This window comes from Sus scrofa, chromosome 6 (assembly GCF_000003025.6).
Source record: "Sus scrofa isolate TJ Tabasco breed Duroc chromosome 6, Sscrofa11.1, whole genome shotgun sequence".
Lineage (NCBI taxonomy): Eukaryota > Metazoa > Chordata > Mammalia > Artiodactyla > Suidae > Sus > Sus scrofa.
The window spans coordinates 152,391,494-152,413,963 of NC_010448.4; the positions used below are offsets into that span (position 1 = coordinate 152,391,494).

Sequence of the window (22,470 nt, forward strand, 5' to 3'; positions counted from 1 at the left end):
GCTGTACAGAAAAAATTAACAAAATGTTATGTCAACTATATTTCAATTAAATTTTTTTAAAAAGAAGAATGTTTCCCATGCTACTGACATATCAAGATGAGGTTAAAAAGGATCCTGGATTAGACAGCAGGGAGGACAGTTCATGCTGATGTTGGAGGCTAAAGGCAGATATTAAAAGGAACTGACTAGTTCTGTGAAACTGAAAACCTGTGTTATGAAAGGAAGCCTCATCTGTGTTATGAAATAAATGATGACCTATTGAGTACACCAATGTTATTTTTTCCCTTTGCCTATGTTAGTTTTTTCTGTATAGACTGTCACCCTTCTTTGTTTGCTTAAGTCATTTATTTATCTGTTTAAGGTCCAGCTTGGATTAAAGTCTTGCCTCCTTATGAGTATGGACTTTGTCTAATCCATAAGTACATTCATTTTATGTAATGTAACAAATACTTAGATATACATGAGTGACAAGTCATCAAAGCACGGGTTTTGGTGTCAGGCAGACTTGAAGTTGAATGCTGGTTCAGCTAATTGCTTACTCTATGCCTTTCACAGTTTACTTTTATCCCTTGTGCCTTAGTTTCCCCATCAGCAAAATTGGGGGGTCAGTGGCAGCTGCAGGAAGACCTACCACAGAGAGTTTCTCTGAGTACTAAATGAAATAATGCATTAAATATGCTAAAGTTCTCGGCATTGCAAGCAATCAGTAAATGCTACCCATTATATCCATTGCTTTAAGAATATTTCTCTGAAGAGTTTGCAGGCATCTTAATGTCCTTCTCCTCTTTCCATCTGATAAATACCCATGTGATTTTGATGACTCACTTTTCATAAGGTTTTCTTTCTTTTTCCCAGGATTGATCACATCCAAAGGCCAAGCATGGAAGGAGCAAAGAAGGTTCACCCTGAAAACACTGAGGAACTTTGGTTTAGGATAAAAGAGCTTAGAGGAACGCATTCAGGAAGAGGCTCAATACCTCATCCAGGCAATAAGAGAGGAGAATGGTGAGTTTGTCACAGGACAGGTGCTGGGGACTGGGGTTCATTCATTCACTAACCAGATGCTCGATAAGTGCCTATGTGCCTGCCCTGCATCCAGCACTGTGTAGGGCACAGAGGGGATAAGAGTTCACAGCTAACCATGATCTGCCCTCATGGATCTTGAGAATTAAGCACGAGAGAATGGGTATTGAACACATTACTAACTTTTTTTATTACTCAATGAATTTATTACATTTATAGTTGTACAATGATCATCACAACCCAATTTTGAACACATTACTAATTTTAAATGCTGTCATCACTTTCACTTCCCAGGCGTTGACTGAGAACTTGCTGAATGTCAGACCCTGTGCAGGGTTCTGGAGCCACGCTCTCAGAGGTGGTTCTATAGACAGTATGTCATATGTCATGTAGAGTGAATTCTCAATGGAAATAAAAACAAACCGTCTGAAAGATCCATTTTTTCCTCTGTCTCCAGGACAGCCCTTTGACCCTCACTTCAAAATCAACAATGCGGTTTCCAATATCATTTGCTCCGTCACATTTGGGAAGCACTTTGACTACCAGGATGACCAGTTCTGGGAGCTGCTGAGGCTGCTGGATGAGGCCACGTTTCTGTCAAAATCAGTGTGTTGCCAGGTGAGGTGTTCTCACAGCTGATGTCGGACACAGATAGCATCTTCTTTTTTTTTCCTTTTAAGCTAATAGGTAACCTTTTAAAATTGATTTAAAAATTACATTCAGAATGGATAATAAAGGAAATCCCACTGCACAGCACAGGGAGCTATATCCTATATCTTTGGTTAGAACATGATAGAAGAGAGTATGGGAAAAGGAATGTATATGCGTGTGTGTGTGTGTGTGTGTGTGTATGAGACTGGGTCACTGTACTATCCAGCATAAATTGACACAACACTGTAAATCAACTATAATGTTAAAAACATTTTAAAATTAAAAAAAAAATAAACAAAATTGACTTCAACACAAACTTATTTGAAGTCAATCCTTTGTATTTTTTTATAATATTGTTAAACAGTTGCTACAGTCAAAGAATACTTCTAGCATTTGTGTAAAGTACAAAATTTTGCATGCCAAAAGCCAATGACTTAGTTTGTTTTCTTTAAGAAGCAGAATACCCCCAAAGCCTTTGAGTCCCTCCTCTCCATGCCCCTCCCTAGCCTACTGGAACTACCCTTCTGTGCCTGAATCTCCCTTGGCACATTGTTTTGTGATTCATGTAGGTTAGCTACTCTTTTCTTTCACTCTGCATGGTTCTCTACTTATGAACACAGATTATTTTACATTCTCTGATCTACTGATGTGCACTCAGGGGATTTCTAGTTTGGGGATGTTATAAATCAAGTTGAAATCCTTCATGTGGACACATCCACCCATTTCTCTTACATATACACCTGGACATAAAAATACTTAAAGTGGGAGGTTCCATTGTGGCTCAGCAGTAACGAAGCCAACTAGTATCCATGAGGACGCAGGTTCTATCCCTGGCCTCGTTCAGTTGGTTAAGGATCCGGTGTTGTCATGGCCTGTGGTGTAGGTTGCAGAAGGGCTCAGATCTGGTGTTGCTGTGGCTGTGATGTAGGCCAGCAGCTACAGCTCCAGCTGGACTCCTAGCCTGGGATCGTACATATGCCGTGGGTGTGGCCCTAAAAAGACAACAAACAAACATACAAACAAATAAACAATACTTAAAGCTTTCCCAAGTGGTTGCAGGACTGACTTACCCATCCACATTTGATGTTATAAATCTTCTAACTTTGTGGATTATAGATTTAGGAGGGGTCAACCGCACCCCTCCCTTGGAGTGTCCTGCCCTCCACTTTTGTCCTGCAAGGTCTGTGAGTCTGTCAAAATCTCTGTTCACCTTTTTGGTCTGTCAGCCACTTTTCTGGATTTGGAAGTCACTTTTAGGGGAATATCAGCCCTAAGTGTATTATTTACTCCCGTCAAGCATCTTTGCCTAGAGCCTTAGGGACCTATCACACCAACACTGATGAAGAGATTAACATGACTCCTGGCACATTAAACAGACATAATGAATGAGAGCTTTTATGATTATTATCCATTTATTATCAGTGCTATTTTAGAATAATGTTTCTTATTCTCACTTTTTTTTTTGGCTTTTTAGGGCTACACCCATGAGATATGGAAATTCCCAGGCTAGGGGTCAAATCAGAGCTATAGCTGCTGGTCTATGCCACAGCCACAGATATGTGGGATGCAAGCTGCATCTGTGACCTATACCACAGCTCATAGCCAAGCCGAATCCTTAACCCACTGAGCAAGGCCAGGGATCAAACCCGTGCCCTCATGGATGCTATTTGGGTTCCTTATTGCTAAGTCACAATGGGAGCTCCATTATTCTCACTTCTAATTGTATTAGTTCTCAATTTAGTAATTTCATTTTATTCCCTCCTAATAAGACAGAACCTGGAAAGTCATGAGAGTTCAAGGGGTACCCAGCTGACTATCCTCAGGGGAAAAAACTCCTGGGAGAGTAAGATGGGGCAGTGGGACAGGGTCGAGGAGCATTTCTTAGACCCAGGATAGACCAGGCATTTTGATGGACAACCACACATACTTTATCTCAGTTAATTTTTACAATGATCATTTAAAGATGAAATGAAGCATCTTTATGTACAGACAATGGGGATGTGTAATCCACGTAGGGGTCACTGGCTCTGTGTTAATTGGGACATGGATCTGCTATCATTCAAACATGAAAGTAACCCATGAAAATAATGGGGACCCAGTGGCAGCAAGTTTAACTAGGTAGTGACATATTACATCATCATCATAGTTATTACTATCACTACCAAATATTATAGCTAGAAAGCAGCTGAGCTAATAGTCTAACTTGTGTCTGTTTTATTTTATTTATTTTTATAATGATTTTTATTTTTTCCATTATAGCTGGTTTACAGTGTTCTGTCAATTTTCTACTGTACAGAAAGTTTACCCAGTCACACATACATGTATAATTCTTTTTTCTCACATTATCATGCTCCATCATAAGTGACTAGATATAGCTCCCAGTGCTATACAGCAGGGTCTCATTGCTTATCCATGCCAAAGGCAACAGTTTGCATCTATTAACCCCAAATTCTCAGTCCCTCCCACTCCCTCCCCCTCCCCCTTGGCAACCACAAGTCTGTTCTCCAAGTCCATGATTTTCTTTTCTGTAGAAAGGTTCAATGCGCCCTACATTAGATTCTAGATATAAGTGATATCTCATGGTATTTTTCTTTCTCTTTCTGACTACTTCATTCAGTATGAGAGTCTCTAAGTCCATCCATGTTGCTGCAAATGGCATGATTTTGTTCCTTTTTATGGCTAATATATATATATATACCACTTCACTTAATCCAATCATCTGTCAATGGACATTTTGGTTGTTTCCAGGTCTTGGCTATTGTAAATAGTGCTGCAATGGACATGCGGGTGCCTGTGTCATTTTCAAGGTAAGTTTTGTCCAGATATAAGCCCAAGAGTGGGATTGCTGGGTCATATGGTAGTTCTACATTTAGTTTTCTAAGGTTCCTCCATACTGTTCTCCATAGTGGTTGTACCAATTTACATTCCCACCAACAGTGCAGGAGGGTTCCCTTTTCTCCACACCCTCTCCAGCATTTATTTGTGAACTTATTAATGATGGCCATTATGACAGGTGTGAAGTGGCACCTCATAGTAGTTTTGATTTGCATTTCTCTAATAATCAGTGGTGTTGAGCATTTTTTCATGTACTTGTTGGCCATCTGCACATCTTCTTTGGAGAAATGTCTGTTCAGGTCTTTTGCCCATTTTTCAATTGGGTTGTTGGCTTTTTTGCTGTTGAGTTGTATAAGTTGTTTGTATATTTTAGAGATTAAGCCCTTGTCAGTTGCATCTTTTGAAACTATTTACTCCCATTCTCTAAGTTGCCTTTTTTTTTTTTTATGGTTTCCTCCGCTGTGCAAAAGCTCGTCCCATTGGTTTATTTCGCTTTTATTACTGTTGCATTGGGAGACTGACCTGAGAAAACATTTGTAAGGCTGATATCAGAGAATTTTTTGCCAATGTTCTCTTCTAGGAGTTTGATGGTGCCTTGTCTTCCGTTTAACTCTTTAAGCAATTTTGAGTTTATTTTTGTGCATGGTGGGAGAGTGTGTTCCAGTTTCATTGATTTACATGCGGCTGTCTGATTTTCCCAGCATCACTTACTGAAAAGACTGTCTTTTTCCAATTTTATATTCTTGCCTTCTTTGTCGAAGATTAACCTGTAGGAGTCTGGGTTTATTCCTGGGTTCTCTCTTATGTTCCATTGGTTGGTCTGTCTGTTTTGGTACCAGTAACACACTGTCTTGGTTACTGCAGATTTGTAATATTGCCTGAAGTCTGGGAGAGTTATGCCTCCTGCTTGATTTTTGTTCCTCAGGACCGCTTTTGCAATTCTGAGTCTTTTGTGGTTCCATATAAATATTTGGATTGTTTGTTCTAGTTCTGTGAAAAATGTCATGGGTAATTTGATAGGGATTTCATTGAATTTGTAGATTGATTTGAGTAGTATGGCCATTTTTACAATATTAATTTTTCCCACCCAGGAGCATGGAATATCCTCCCATTTCTTTGAATCCTCTTTAATTTCCTTGATAAATGTTTTATAGTTCTCAGCATATAAGTCCTTCACCTCCTTGGTCAGGAATATTCCCAGGTATTTGATTGTTTGGGGTGCAATTTTAAAAGGTATTGTATTTTTGCATTCCTTTTCTAATACTTCATTGTTAGTATACAGAAATGTGACTGATTTCTGCATGTTAATATTATAACCTGATACTTTGCTGAATTTGTTGATCAGTTCAAGTAGTTTTTGGGTTGAGTCCTTAGGGTTTTATATATATAGTATCATGTTATCTGCATAGAGTGACAATTTTACCTCTTCTCTTCCAATTTGGATAACTTTTATTTCTTTTGTTAATGTAATTGCTTTGGCTAGGACTCCCTATTTATTCAACAAAAATGTTGAATAAAAGGGATGAGAGTGGACATCCTTGTCTTGTTCCAGATTTTAGTGAGAAGGCTTTCAGCTTTTCTCCATTGAGTATTATATTTGCTGTGGGTTTGTAGTAAATGACTTTTATTATGTTAAATTATGTTCCTTCTATATATGCATCGGTAAGAGTTATCATGAATGGATGTTGGACTTTGTCAAATGCTTTTTCTGCATCTGTTGAGATGATTGCATGGTCTTTGACTTTTCTTTTGTTAATGCGGTATATGACATTGATTGATTTGCCTATGTTGAGCCATCCTTGTGAACCTGGGATGAATCCCACTTGGTTGTGGTGTATGATTTCTTTTTATGTTGTTGGATTCATTTGTCTAAAATTTTGTAGAGAATTGTTGCATCTATATTCATCAAAGATATTGGCGTATAATTTTCCTTTTTGGTGGTGTCTTTGGTTTTGGAATTAGGGTGATGGCGCTGTCATAGAATGTCTTTGGGAGTGTTCTTTCTTCTTCAAACTTTTGGAAAAGTTAAAGGAGGATGGGTATAAATTCCTCTTTGTTTGTTTGGTAGAATTTGCCTGTGAAGCCATCTGGTCCTGGACTTCTATTCGTAGGGAGTATTTTTATGACATATTCAATTTCATTTCTAGTGATCGGTCTGTTCAGTTGGTCTATTTCTTCTTGATTCAGTTTTGGCAGGCTGTAAGTCTCTAGAAAGTGGTCCTTTTCTTCTGGGTTGTCAAATTTGTTGGCATACAATCGTTCATAGTATTCTCTTTTGTTTTTTTGTATTTCTGCAGTATCCATTGTGATTTCTCCTTTTTCATTTCTTATTTTGTTTATTTGGGTTTTTTCCCTCTTCTTGGTGAGTCTGGCCAGAAATTTGTTGATTTTGTTTACCTTTTCAAAGAACCAGCTCTTGGTTTTATTGATTTTTTTTCTTTTTTCTTTTTGTTTTATTGATTTCCTCTCTTATCTTTATAATTTCCTTCCTTCTGCTGACTTTGGGTTTTGTTTGTTCTTTTTCTGATTTATTTAGGTGGTGGGTTAGGTTTTCAATTTGAGATTTTTTTTCTTCTTTTTTGAGAAAGGCCTGTATCACTATGAATTTCCCTTTAAGCACTGCTTTTGTTGCATCCCATAGATTTTGAGTGGTTGTGTTTTCATTATCATTTGTCTTGAGGTATTTTTTAATTTCCTTCTTGATTTCCTCTTTGACTCATTGGTTTTTTAGTAACATGTTGTTTAGTCTCCATGTGGTTAGTTTTTTCTCATTTATTTTCCTGTGGTTGATTTCTAGTCTCATGCCATTGTGGTCAGAGAAGATACCTCAAATAATTTCTGACTCTTAAATTTTTTGAGGTTGGTTTTGTGCCCCAATATGTGGTCAGTCCTTGAGAATGATCCATGTGCACTTGAGAAGAATATACATTCTGATTTTTTTGGATGTAATGTCCTTAAAATGTCAATGAAGTCTAACTTTTCTATTGTGTCATTTAGGATCTCTGTTTACTTATTGATTTTCTGCCTAGAGGTTCTGTCCATTGATGTGAGTGGAGTGTTAGTCTCCTACTGTTATTGTATTCTCATCAATTTCTCCTTTTATGTCTGTTAGTAGTTGTTGTAGGTATCTAGGTGCTCCTATATTAGGGGCATATATATTGACAATTGTAATATCCTCTTCTTGAATGGATCCTTTAGCCATTAAATAGTGTCCTTCTTTGTCTTTCTTTATGGCCTTCATTTTAAAGTCTATTTTGTCTGACATGAGTATTGCAACCCTTGCTTTCCTGTCCTGTCCATTGTCAAGAAATATCTTTTCCCATCCCCTCACTTTCAATCTATGTGTGTCCTTTGCCCTAAGTTGGGTCTTTTGTAGACAGCAGATTGTAGGTTTTTACTTTTTTTATCCAAACTGCCACTCTGTGTCTTTTGATTGGAGCATTCAGTCCACTGACATTTAAGGTGATTATTGATAGATATGTATTTATTCCCATTTTAAACCTTGTTTTCCAGTTGATTCCGTTTCTCCTTTCTTCCTTTCTTTTTTTTTGGTTGGATGATTTCCATTTATTTTATGCTTGAGTACCTTTCTGTTCAGTTTTTGTGAGTATAATGTTTGGTTTTTATTTGTGGTTGCCCTGTTTTTTTCAGTATGTTAACCCCTTCCTGTATCTGATTGCTTTAGCCTGATAGTAATATAGGTTCAAACACATTATTGAAAAAAAAAAAAAGAGTCTATGTTTTCTTACTTTCCTTCTCCACATCCTGTGATTTTGTGGTCCTTTTTTTAACATCTTCATGTTTGTCCTTTTGCTGTTCCTTGTGTTTATCATTGCTTTTATATTATTATTTTTTTCTCTTTTAGATCTGTATGCTGGCTTATTTACGTGATTTCTTTCTACTTGTGGTTTCCTCTATCTTATTTCTTCTTTTTTTTTTGTTGTTTTTAGAGAAGCCCTTTCAGTATTTCTTTTAGAATGTGTTTAGTATTGCTGTACTCTTTTAGCTTTTGTTTGTTCGAGAAATTCTTTATTTCCCCTTCCATTTTAATGATATTCTTGCTAAATAGTGTATTCTAGGCTGCAAATTTTTTCCTTTCATAACTTTAAATATATCTTGCCACTCCCTTCTGGCCTGTAGTGTTTCTGTAGAGAAATTAGCTGATAGCCTTATGGGGGTCTCCTTATAATTAATGCTTAGTTTTTTTCTTGCTGCCTTTAGAATCCTCTTTGCCTTTAACTTTTGCCATTTTTATTATGATATGTCTTGGTGTGGGCCTATTTGGGTTCAACTTGTTTGGGGCCCTCTGTGCTTCCTGTATCTTGATATCAGTTTCCTTTCGATTTGGACAGTTTTCAGACATCATTTCTTCAAATGTATTTCCAACCCCCTTGTCTTTTTCTTTCCTTCTGGAATTCCTATTATGTGTAGATTGGCCCACTTCATATTATCCCATAGATCCCATATTGCTTTCATATTTTTTTCATTTGGTTTTCTGTCTGCTATCCTGATTGGGTGATTTCTATTATTCCATCTTTCAAGTCACTAATTCATTTCCATGCGTTATTTGTTCTGCTCTTTAGTGCCTTTAGCTAAGTTTGCATCTCTGTAAATGAATTTTCTTTTTCTTAGTTCCTCCTTATATTTTCTATTTCCTTTCTAAAGGAATCTGCACTACTGCTCATATCCACTCTTAATTCCTTGATGTTCAGTCTTAATTCCTTCAGTATTTTCACTATCTCCCTTTTGAACTCAATGTCTGTCAGGTTGCACAGGTATGTTTCATCATTTGCTGCTTCAGTGAATTCTCTTCATGTAACCTGGAATCATTTCTGAGCTTCTTCATCTTGCTTATGTTTTTCTTTTTCTATGAGTTTAGGGAAGCCAACCTGTAGTCTTGAAGGAGCACCCTTTTGTATTTTGTGGGGGGATTACTATTTATTTTTGGCACGGGAGTTTGGATATTTGCTGTCTCTTTCTTTGGTGTTATCCCTAGGGTATTAAGTGTGTTTCCAGGGAGAAGGAGCCAGTGGGTGGGGCTAGTAGTCAGTGCCTGGTTGCTGGGCTCTTAATAACAGAAAGAACCTTCAGGAAGGTGGTACAAGCTACTCCTAGTTGCAGGGCCCTGGGAAGTGGTAATGAGCCTTAGGGAGATTTATGAGGTGTCCAGAGCATCTGGCAGTGGCAGCAGCATGTGTGAGTTCCCAGAGGAGTGAGAGCAACAACAGGTAGTGTTCAATTGCAATGCCCTTCTCTGAGGCGATTGGAGCCACAAGTGGTGCCTGTTCAGGGACCCCTAGCAGTAGTGGGCCACACCCACCTCTGGAGTCAGTGTAACTGCAGAGGCTTGCCCCTGCCATCTGCAGACCATGCAAGAAGCATCCTGTCTCACTTAGCCTACACAGGAGGTGCTGCACAGGTTGCTCCTAGTTGCAGGTTCCTGGGAAGTGACAGAGTTCAAGTGTGTGGGCACTGACCAGAGCATTCAGCAGTGGCAGCAAGCAGGGCCAGTGTGCTCCCAGGGGTGAGAGAGCAACAAAAGATGGTGTTTGTCACAATGTCCTCCTCTGTTGTGCCCTCTGAGGTGGTTGGGGCTGAAAGTGGTTCTTGTTCAGGGATCCCCAGTGGCAGTGGGCCATGCCCACCTCTGGAGTCAGAGATGACTGATTTTGTCTTCAAAAGTGGAAAACTGACACCACCTTGTCTCTGCAATTGTCTTGTTTTTCTCAATCAGCTCTCCATGGATAATGAAATTCCTTCCTGGACCCCACCAAACCCTCTTCAGTAATTGGGAGAAACTGAAAATGTTTGTTGCCCATATGATTGAAAACCACAGGAGAGATTGGAATCCTGCTGAAGCAAGAGACTTCATTGATGCTTACCTCCAGGAAATAGAAAAGGTGAGGAAGCCAGAGTTATTTCCTGAATTTTGACCTTAAAGAGCAAATGAGGGTATTCTAGTTAATTATTGCTTCTGTAACAAATTACCACAGACTTGGGCACTTAAAACCACACAAATTTATACTTTTATAATTCTGGAAGAAGTCTGAAAGCAGTTTCACTGGGTTGGAGCCAAGATATTGGCAGGGCTGCTTCTTCTGGAGGATATACAGGAGAACCCATTGATTGACAGTCAGCTTCTAGAGGCTGCCTGCACTCCTTGACTGAGGGCCCCTTCCTCTGTCTTCAAAGCCATTGATGTAGCATCTTTTCTGCCACCATCCTCACATCTATTTAATGACCTTTTGGCTTCCCTCTTTTGAAGCTTCTTGGGATTATATTGGGCCCACTGGGATTATCTAAAAAAAAACTTCCCATATCAAATCCTTAATCATATCTACGAAGTTTCTTCAGCTATGTGAGATACCAGGCTCCGATTCCAGAGATTAGAATATGAACATCCTTGTGGGTCTTCAGCCTGCCACAGGGGTAAAAAATAGAGTGTAGAAAAACATTAATTCAGAATTGATGAGACAATTAGAAATAAAGGTTGAAATTTAACATCATTTGGCTCGAGGTCTTAGGAAAGCCTACATACAGCCTTTTCGTAATCTCTTCTTTACCCTCTGCCCATGTCTGAAGGAGTTTCACACAAAGGGAAATACAAGCATTATTTCATTACCACTTGGACCTGTTCCCAGTTTCCTACCCCTTCCCCCAGCTCCCCAGTTCAGAATAGAAGTAAAGCTGAGTCAGATGCCAGAGTTTACTGTCACAGGGGAGGGATTTTGACTTCCTTTTTCATCCCCATATCATCTGCTTTCCTATATAATAGGAAAGAAGCAGGAAAAATACCAAACTGAATGTTTAGCCTTTACCACAGTAACCCCTCTGGTGAATACCTATCACTGCATCAGATTCATCATCTTTGACCCATCAGATTATTTGTTCCTTCTCCTCAAGTTGGGAGAATTTTTATTTCTTTATACCTGCTCTCTTATTTCACCTTATTGGCATAACATTAATGGGAGCACTGACTTCTCCTCTGAAGAGGAGACATCACTTGTTATGAGGCATGAAGGTGAGGGACCACACAAATAGGAATGTGGATGCCTTGAAGCTTCTTCAGGAAGGTGGTAGAGATGCTGCAGTGCCATGAGGAAAGGCTGTTGGGATCAGAGAACTTTAAACTAGAAAGGAAAAGATTAACAAGGGGATGTGTGAATTGTTGCACTTTAGAGAAATGCAGTTTGTTCTTTTTGGTATCAATATAAACATTCGTTGAGGATTTGCACATGCTCTTTCTATCTCTCCTAATTCATGATAGCATCTTAAGGGTGAGTATTGTTATTTCTATTTTATGGTCATAGAACTGAAACACAGAGAAGTATAGTAACTTTTTCAAGTCATACAAATAGTGAATGAGGTGAGTAATAATAATAATACTGGCACCCAAGACTCTTTTTCAGGAGTACTAATAGATTTTCCCAGATTATGGCTTAAAAATAATTGCCTTGATTTTCATCCACCAAAGGTAACAAAAGCTTCCAGCACTTGGGGCTGGGGGATGCTAATGATATTGCAGTAATGAGCCTATGCCTCCTGCGATGGCCAAAGGGAAAGTCCATTTCTCCAGGGTCTCTCCTTCCACGTTCTCTCTAGGATGACCCCCCAACGTGTTGTGACAACCAAGATCTGTGTGAACAAACCAATAATCATTTTACTTTCTAGCATAAGGGTGATGTTACTTCAAGTTTCCATGACGAAAACCTCATCTTTACCACCCTGGACCTCTTTGTTGCTGGAACTGAGACAACTTTGATGACACTGCACTAGGGTCTGCTCTACATGGCCCTGTACCCCAAAATCCATGTCAGTGGAAGGGTCTGGACAGGTCAGGATGGGGTCTTCTGGAACACACTGCTCTAGAGGTGAGGCCAGAGGCTAGCCTGGTAGGGCAGGGAGACAGGTAGGACAGGTTGTGATGGGTCCACATAACACACATACAACATATCCCTGCCCTCAGGAAAGTAGACTCCATGGGGGCAACAGTGAAGGCCATTGACGTTGTTCTGAGTTCCAGGAAAGAGCCCTTCCACTCACATATGAAATCTGGGCACAGCCTCCCCTCCTTTTAAGTCATATCTTCCATCACCCTGTGGACAATGTTCAAACACCCTCATCTATTATATCACATTCTCTGATCTGCCTCTTTTTGCCTGTCCAGCCTCAAGTCTTCTCACCCTGCATGGTGGCCCCACTAAATCTAATGGTGTTTACTTTGCACTGCCCTAATCTGTGCCTTTTGGCCATCACACCTGCTTTTCCCTGGAAGGATAATACAAGATGTATTTCCATAATTTCTTTACACAGTAAACCACTAGCTATCCTTAAAGAATTGGCTCAAACACAACCACCTCTAAGATGTTTTCCCTGTCTTTTAGGAAATTATGAGCACTTCCTTCCTCTAGAGATGACCTAATGTCCCTCCCTTACTTTACTCATCCTTTACTTCACACATCATTGAAATATCTGCCTCACGGGCTGCAGTCCGTTGCAGGACAGTGGCTGTTAGAACCGTGTTTCTTTCCCCGGGTCTCAGAACTCTTTGAGTAGATCAAGGACAGGATCACTAGAAAACAGTTTTTCAAACTGAGGGTAACATTTTATTAATAAGATATAAAGCCAATTTAGTAGATCAAGTACAACATTTTCCTAACATAAATTATTTTAGAAAGGGCAGAGTGCTTCCTATATACTAAAGTTAAATTTTTCTGTTTGGGTTTTTGTTTTTTGTTTTTTTTTTGTCTTTTTTAGGACTGCACCCACGGCATAAGGAGGTTTCCAGGCTAGGGGTCAAATTGGAGCTGTAGCTGCTAGCCTGCACCACAGCCACAGCAATGAGGGTCCGAGCCATGTCTGCAACCTACACCACAGCTCATGGCAATGCTGGATCCTTAACCCACTGAGCGAGGCCAGGGATTGAACTTGCAACCTCACGGATGCTAGTCAGATTTGTTTCCACTAAGCCTCAAAGGGAACACCAAGTTAAGTTTTTTTAAGTCTTGAAAATTTCTTTCTTTCCTTATATATATACATAAGAGCATGGTTTATATGTGTGTATATTTTTTGTTTTTTATTTTTTGTTATTTTTCCTGAGTCATGAAGTAATATGCATTTGCAATTGGGAACTACATTTTTTTAAGCTTAAAAGCCACCTAGTCAGGATATAATTTTAGCTTCTCTATAGAGGTCCAAAAAATGGCTTAAAATGGCATAAGAGGTAGAAGAGACCCAAGTATCTATAGATGGATGAATGGATAAACAAAAGGCATAATGTAATGAAATACTATTCAGTCTTAAGAAGGAAACATTATAGAGTTCCCAGTGGCCTAGCAGTAAAGGATTTGGCACTGTCACTACCATGGCACAGGTTCAGTTCCTGGCTGGGAAACTTTTGCATGCCTTGGGTGCATTCTGGAGAAAAAAAAAAAAAGGAAACATTCTGATATGTGCTAAAAAAAATGGATGAACCTTGAGAAAGTTATGCTCAATTAAATAATCTAGTAAAAAAATATATATACTATATGATTTTTTTAATGAGATATCAAGACTGGTTAAATTCTTAGAAAGTAAACAGTAGCTGTCAGAGGCTGGGTGCAGGAGAAAATGAGTTGTGTTTGAATCAGAGTCAAGTTTCAGTTCTGCAAAATAAAAATGTTGTGGAGATTGGTTGCATAACAATACATATATGCTTAACATTGTTAAACTGTACATTTAAAATGGCTGTGATGGTAAATTTTGTATTATGCATATTTTACCACAATTGTAAAAGATTTTAAATGGGCAGTTTAAAAAATGGACATTTGTATCTCTCTCCAATGAAAAAATCTAAGCTGTTCTCAGGAGAACCCTTCGGGGTCCAAGCTCCTTCCGGTGCATCTAGAATGATGTCCTTGCAAACACTCTCAGAGATGGCTCACCATTGAGCCTACTTTCCTGCAAAGTAGGAAGGGAAGAAGGAGAAGGAAGCACACATCCTCCTTTTAAGGGCAGGTTCCCAGCATTAAAGGTCCTTCTACATACATTCCATTGGTCAGAACTTAGTCACAAGGGAATCTGGGAAATGTAGTCTTTAGCTGAGCAACCAAGTATCTACCCAAAATCTCTGTTACTGTAGAAAAAGAGAAAAACACTTGTTGGGGCACAATTAGTAGAGTTTCTCTTACTTTTGGGATGCTCCTCTAAATCAATTCCTGTACATCCCAAAAATCCTAAAGATAAAAGTTGATTTATCCCCACTAATAAGAAGAGAAAACAGAGGCTCAAACTCTTTCAGTAACTTAGAGGAAGAATGTTGTAGAGAAAGAATTTTCAACAGATTTGTCCTAAACCAGGGCCCACTTTCCACTCACATCATCTTTGAGAAACTACAGTCTATAGCACCTACTATAACTTTAGCCATCATGATCCTGGTTATTCCATTCCTTAGCTTAACTAGGCTCAAGGAAAATTATGGCTGATAGAATATTAGAACTTCCTTTGCTTTTCCAGAGAAAGTCCAAGCTGAGATTGACAGGGTGCTTGGCCAATCACAGCGGCCGAACACAGCAGCTCGAGAGTCCATGCCCTACACCAACGCTGTCATCCATGAAGTGCAGAGAATGGGCAACATCATCCCCATGAACGCACCCAGGCAGGTAGCAGCCGATACCACCCTGGCTGGATACCACCTGCCCAAGGTAATTAGGGTCCTATGTGCAGCCTCAGATCTCCAAGTTTATACTTTTAAAATGGTAGGAATCTCAACTGGAAAAGTGACATGTATTCTTGTCCTAGGGAATCACCTAAATGGGGAGAGAACAATATCATCTCTGATTAAGTACTTTTTTGTTTGTTTCGTTTTTGTGTACATGGGATTCTTCTATCAAGTGTATTTAGGCAAAGCCTGACTTTCTTAGCTGTGAGGTTGCTCCGTGTTTTTACTGCATGATGTGCATTGTGAACTGCCTTGGGGTTACTACAAGCATCAGGCCTCAGACTTTGCCATGAGGAGTATGCATGGCATAGAAAGAAAAGGACTTTGCCTTTTCTTTCCCTTTGGAGTGCTTCTCACAGGACTAGGGACCTGCCATATTACACTTTGGAAATTTCTGCTTCTGAAGGAGAATTTGAAACCACCTGAACCAATATGACATTAGTGCCGGTGTTTCTAGCATAATATCCCCACAGGTGTGCTTCCAGCTCTGACTTATAGCACATGATGGGACTATCATTTCACAAGGGAAACCAAGCCAAACCTGAGCAGTACTAAGTACCAGAACAGTAGAGAGAGGGACCAGTGCTGATTAAACAGTGATTATGTACCATAGACCATACAGGCTCTTTCAAAATGTCTTGATCAGTCCTCAGAATATCCTGTTATTCTCATTTTATAAATTTGAAAGCCAAGGCTCAGAAAGTGATTAATCTTGCATAAGTTCTCTCAGCTATATAGTGACAAGAGCTGGGTTCCAGAAACAGCTGTTCTGATTCCCAGGCTCATCTTTTTTGTACTACACCATGTTTTCCCTATAGGAGTTGCTTTACTTTGACGTTGAAAGATTCTCCCCTACAATAGTACTCACTGGGTCCCTGTTAAATTCCCAGTCTTCTCAAAGGAAATCATGCTCTCACTCTGCCCACCACTCTTAGGATCTAGGCAGGCAGCTCTCCTGTGTCCCCTAGTGGCCACTCTTCACAGTGCACTTTTTTATTGTTTTCTGGGACTCTAAAATCTACATTCTGTCTGTGGGCTCCCTCCTGAGCTGCAAAAGTGAACCCCCCACTGCCTGGATGTAGTGAAGAAACTACAAATTGAATACCCCTACTCCCTCTTCTTCTAAACCCCTCACTGAACCTGTTCTCTTCTGGTATCCTTAAACTGATATTAAAAATAAACTCGAACTTTATCAATCTGCTCTTGAAAACAATGAATGAATAGCCACAGGCTAAAAAAAAAATTGTTTACTTAATGCAGAAGATAAATGTATTTGATACATTTTTGAGTTTCCCCAAAAAAAAGTTTGTGTTACAGATGACAAGTGCATCATGCTCAAGACTGATCAGCATTATCAGCAGGTGTTTTAATTTTCTTCGTATTTCTTAGTAAAAGAAGGCAATCAATCCTGGATCATGTTATTTTTTGTGAGCAACGTCGCAAGCAAAGCCTTTCAAATTTGACTCCAGCCACTGCTCCTGCCTCTCTCTCACCCCTTTCCCCCAAGCCCACACCTTGCTACCGCACTCTCAACCATATGTGTTAAAGCCACTTAGGATTACCTGTGCAAACAGCTCAAGTGTCTAATAGGGTCTCTCAAAGGCTGCCCCAGAAACCTCTGAGTTGGTTCCTGGCTCCCTTCATCCCCATGTGGGGTCTTCCATGAAATACACTTGAGCCTACCAACTTGTTTCTCAGACCCACTTTCACTGAGTCTGACACTCCCATTCTGTGCCCTCCCTACAGGTCAACCCCCTCAGCTCCAGTCTCCACCTCCCAGCCAGGTACCAAGATGGCATCCCTTCTGAAAGACCAAGTGAGCGCTGTCACTTTGCTCTGTGTAGAAGAAACTCTGAAGGCCATGCAAGACCCTTCTCCATTAGCCTCATCCCCCTTCCTCCATCTCTCTCATCCACTGCCTGGGCAAGGCAGCCTAACTCTAGCCTTGTAGTTCCCCAAATACACTCTCACTAGAGCCTCTGAACTGCTCCGCACCCTTCAAAGGTCAGTTCTGTGAGGTCTGACCACCCCTGGTCCCCTTGCCTTTCCCCATTAACAGAATCCTTTCTCTGCTGGGTCTCCACTTCTATAGCTCTGAACATGTACAATATCTGTTCATTGTTAAACCAGACCAAGTGTTAAAACAGACCAAGTGCTTCACCAGACCAAGTGCTAAAGAGCCCACACTGCACATTTCCCCTTCCTGTGCTTTCTCACCACCTTGGTGAGCCTCTATGGATTCACTCCAGTGTGTCTAAGTCCCTCTGTTTGTATCACACTGGGGATGACCTCAAGAAGCAGAACCAGAGGAGCTCCCCCATGGGATACCCCTTGGTTACCATCCCTGCAGAGCCAGGAAAAGCAACTACTACTGCAGCTATAGCACTCACTATTTTCTTAAAGATGGACCTACTTGTGGGTAAAATCGAGGTGTAAATGATTTCACAGATGCTCTTTGCATTTTTATAGAAATTAATTTAGCTCAAGGGAACAAGCCTGGCTCAACAGACTTGTTCTACCAGTAATTTTTAATATCTTAAAGAATCATTCCTGGGAAATGAAACATCTCATTGACTGAATGTTGTACAAGTTGTGGGTCATAGCTTTGATGTCAAATTTCCTAGTTTAAATCATGGTTCTACTGCCTTCTACCAGTAACTCTGGACACCTTATTCAATTTCTCAGAGCTTCAAATTATATATGTGTAAACACACTTAAACCTATCTCTCAGGTGGACCTAAAATGAGGTCATGCACATAAAACATTTCATCTAGTGTTTAGAATAAAAAGGGCTCAAAGTGGGAGTTATTATATTAATTAAACAGATGTTTATTAGGCACCTAAAACATTCAGGTCTGGGAAGACAACTCATGCAAGTTTATAATTATAAACCATGATAATTGCCCAAGGAAAAACAGTCACTGGTTTCTAGAATGATGCAGGTTAGCTGCGATAGGTAGAGAAGGATGGAGAGAGTAAAGCTTCCAAAAGGAAGCGATGTTTCCACTGAGGATAAAAGGAGCCTTCAGAGTTAACTCAGTGACAAAGTGGGGAGGAAGGACATTCCAGCAAGGTGAACAGCATGTAAAGAGGCCTGGATATGAGTAGGAATATGTCCCCTGTTTGAGAAGCCTGATGTGGTGCAGGCAGGAGGAGGGCCTCAGACAGGGCTCCTTAATCTAAGGGAGATGGAGCTATTGAAGATTATCCATAAAGTTCTAGGTGTGGAAAGTGGATGGGAATGACATGCATAAATCGTATTCAAAGCTCACTCTGTTTTCAGCATGTAGAGCACAATGGAAGGGGCAAGAGAGAATATGGGACATAGCTATGGAACTACTGTAGGAGTTTAGCCAAGCAAGGTGGTCACCTAGCCCAAGGAGGTAGTGGTGGACCTAAAACAGAGGTGACAGAACCAAGTGAAACTGACCTCCTTGCTGAATGATTGGATGAAGGCAGAGTGAGGGAAAGAGAGGCATTAGGAGTGACTCCTGGGTTTCTTTCTTTCTTTTTTTGTCTTTTTAGGGCCACATTTGTGGCATATGGAAGTTACCAGGCTAGGGGTTGAATCAGAGCTGCAGCTGTTGGCCTACAGCTACAACCACAACCACAGCCATAGCCACAGCAACCCCAGGTCTGAGCTGAATCTGCAACCTACACTACAGCTCATGGCTGCACTATATCCTTAACCCACTGAGCGAGGCCAGGGATCAAAGCCACATCTTCATGGATACTTGTCAGCTTCATTACCACTAAGCCACAACTGATCTCCAACTCCTGGGTTTCTTGCTCATGCTTCCTTTCCCTGGACAACTGGATTCTATAATTAAACCTTCTGTGGAATTCGCTAGGTAGTGGAGGGAAGAAAATGTACTAGATAGTAAAGAAGCAGAGATGAAGGAAATACATTTTTACCTTAGAAGAGCTTGCATAGTTATTACTTCATTAAGCAGCTGGGTTGATTTTAGAACAGACCTGACTGGCCATTGTCTCATTATTCTCTCATTGATGCACTCACATTCCCTTCATGTCCTGCCCTGACAGGTCCCTGTAGAGATCCACCTGCAGTCAAGAGTAATCACACCTCCCTGGTAACATTCCCAGCAGACAATTCCAGTCCATCATTGTAGGCTGTGCATGGCATAGAGCAGGGTCTGAGGGGTTAGGTTCTGAAGATGGTGGCTTTGGGGCATTGAGGGGGTTCAGGGTACTGTAGCCTTGGTGGGAGACCTGGGGACGGCTCCCCCTTTACTCAGGTGTGTTGTGCTGGTCAAACCTTGCCTGAGTCTTTGCTGTCTTTTCCAGGGGACCATGGTTCTGATCAATCTGACTGCACTGCACAGGGACCCTGCAGAGTGGGCCACCCCAGACACATTCAATCCAGAGCATTTTCTGGAGAATGGAAAGTTTAAGAAACGGGAAGCTTTTCTGCCTTTCTAAATAGGTGAGTGGCAATAAATAGGAATGTGGGAACCTGGAGTCCTTCTCTCAGCCCTTCCCCTTTACTTCAGCAAGGGGAAGTCTTTGCTTTAGTTGAAACCCCTCCAGATAGCCCTGCCCAGCAACTTCTTTCAGTTAGTTGCCCCTCAGGAGTCCCTGGGCAGAGCATCACCAGGACTGATGCCCTTACTTCCTAAGCCCCTGCTTGACTCTGATGGAGATTCAGCTTCTCGTTGTTCTGAAACTCAGACCCTGCCTATTACCCACAAAGGAAGTTGGTCAATTGCCATTTTTATTGAGTTTTTTAATTTCCCAAGTTCCTTTTAACCATCCATTCACACAAAGCAGGAGGTAATTTCTAAGAAGGGAGTGGGGTGGGGGGCAAGGAAAGGGGCTGCTTGCTTCTCTTTATGGGCATCAGGAGTGACCCAAGTGCCACAGGCTTAACTAGATGGAATTCTACTCTGCAAGTGCCCCATGAAGAGGTCCTTTTGCCCCTTCTAAAATTTTAATAACCATTTTATAATCTAGTTAATGCAATTCCTTGGTACACAGCTTGAAAACTACAAAAAGGGATACATTAAAACTTTCTCTCTCTCACGTTTCCAAGACAGCCTGTTCCAAAAGGGTGTTTTAACTCTTATCCTTGTAAAATGAGTAAGAAAAATTCTTAGTGTATCCCAGGTAATGAGTTAGGTATGTTGCAGAGATCATTTCAAGTAAGTTCCTAGTTCTTTCAGTCTAAATATGTTTCCTGAGCACCTATTATGTGTCAAGCATTCAGCCCTGACAATACAACAGCGAATGAAGTAGAATAGAAAGGAAATCTGCACTCCGGAGTATGTGTTCTAGTGTAAACTTACAAGGTTCAAATTCTAATCACCACTCTTCAGATAAAAAAAAAAAAAAAAAAAAAAAAAAAAGCTGATGCTTAGCAGGATCAACTATGGCATCTAAAGTCTTAAAGTTTCTGTGGCAGAGCTAGAACTCAATGTTAACCAGATTTATCCACAACTAAAGCCCATGCTCTCCCCGGCAGGATCTCTTCAAAAATGTAACTCAATGCTAAATTTCAGTGGACATTCTGAAATTCCTGATAGTTTTCTTATCATTAATTTAAAACTAAATGTAGATTGGTTTTCCGAGACAAGCTAAGACACAAAATGGAAGGGCCTAGAATTTAAACCCATGTAGGTGTGATCCAGAGCCCAGGCTTTCCTGCCATAGGACACTGTCCTGAGCGTATCTGGACTGATTCTGATTAGGTCTTCTTTGTCTTTCTCCTTGTGGTTCTGTGTCACCTTTGTTCACATTGGACAAATCACTTCCTAATATGAAAGCAGACATGAGATATAGGAATATCTGACAGCCCCCATGTCTGCAAGAACTTCAGGTTTCATCCTAGAGTTCAAAGTTTCAGTTGCATATTTCAGTATTATAAATATTTTTGTCTTGCTTTATTTTGGTATTGGGAGTTGTAACATACCGTTTTAATTACAGACTTCCTTTGCAAGTAAATTATCTCATTTAATCCTTCAGCAACCCAGTTATTAAAGGTTAAAGAGGAAATGGATCAGTATCTTTTCTCTTAATGTAAGGAAACTAGGAGTAACAGAGAGTTGTTACTTATCCTGGATCACGTGCCCCAGGAATTGGCAGAACAAGGACTAAGACTGAAATTTTCTTAGTTTTCATCTAGTGCTCTTTCTTGCACAATTAGAATGTATCTCAGTTTTCCATTTAAAGGCCCTTGCATTTTAAGATTCACCTGGTTCATATTATATTTATCAATTATTACATTGCTGTATAACAAAGGTAGTTTTAAGTGTGTGATTTAAAAGAGTAAGTATGTTTTATTGCTCACCTATCTGCTGTACAGCTTTTTTTTTTTTTTTTTTCCTGCTGTGCAGCTTTGAGCTCAACTGATCTTGACTGGGCTCTCTTGCCTTTTTGGGAGGTCAAGATTCTGAAGACTGATCCAGGATGACCTCAGCTGGGACAGTGGGGTTTAAGTTACCTCTCATCCTCCAAGAAGCCAGCCCAGCTGATGCACATGTGGAAGATGAAGGTAAGATCCCAAGAGGGAGAATAGAAGCACACAGCGCCCCCTAAGGGTCAGGCTGGAGACACAACCATCATCCCACTGCATTCTATTGCCCATGCAGGTCATAAGGGGAAGGGAGAATGCTACAATTTTTTTATGATAAGGGTTAAGAAATCATATTGCAAATAGTACAGTACATGGAAGGGGGTATGGAGTCATCATTGTAATCAGGCAGTCTCACTGTCAGTCTCTCTGCCTGAGAAGAATGAAATTCAGAGAAGGCACAGTTCGGGAATTCCCTCAGCTGTGCCAGAATGAGGCCTCGCCAATAGAACAGGAAAGAGAAATCTGTAACATACACTGAGTTAAAATATCAATACCACTGTCAAGTTTCTTCCCACCAAACTCCCATCTTTGGTGCACAGTTGTTTTGCCTGTCTCTGGGTCCAGAACTTTGTAAAGACAGCCTCCCTGAAGGGATGGGGTGTGGACCGCTCCTCCTTTCTCATGGAAAAGACAGTCTGGGGTGGAATTAAGATATATGCACAATCGGAGTACCCATTGTGCTCAGTGGTTAACGAATCCGACTAGGAACCATGGGTTGCAGGTTCGATCCCTGGCCTTGCTCAGTGGGTTAGGGATCCGGCATTGCCATGAGCTGTGGTATAGGTTGCTGACACAGCTCGGATCCCGTGTTGCTGTGGCTCTGGTGTAGGCTGGTGGCTGCAGCTCCGATTGGACCCCTAGCCTGGGAACCTCCATATGCCGTGGGAGCAGA

At 40.6% G+C, this 22,470-nt stretch overlaps 1 pseudogene; it reads left to right on the forward strand.

Moving 5' to 3' along the window:
* LOC100525291 overlaps positions 1-22,470 on the forward strand; it is a 56,647-nt pseudogene that overhangs the window by 31,923 nt on the left and 2,254 nt on the right.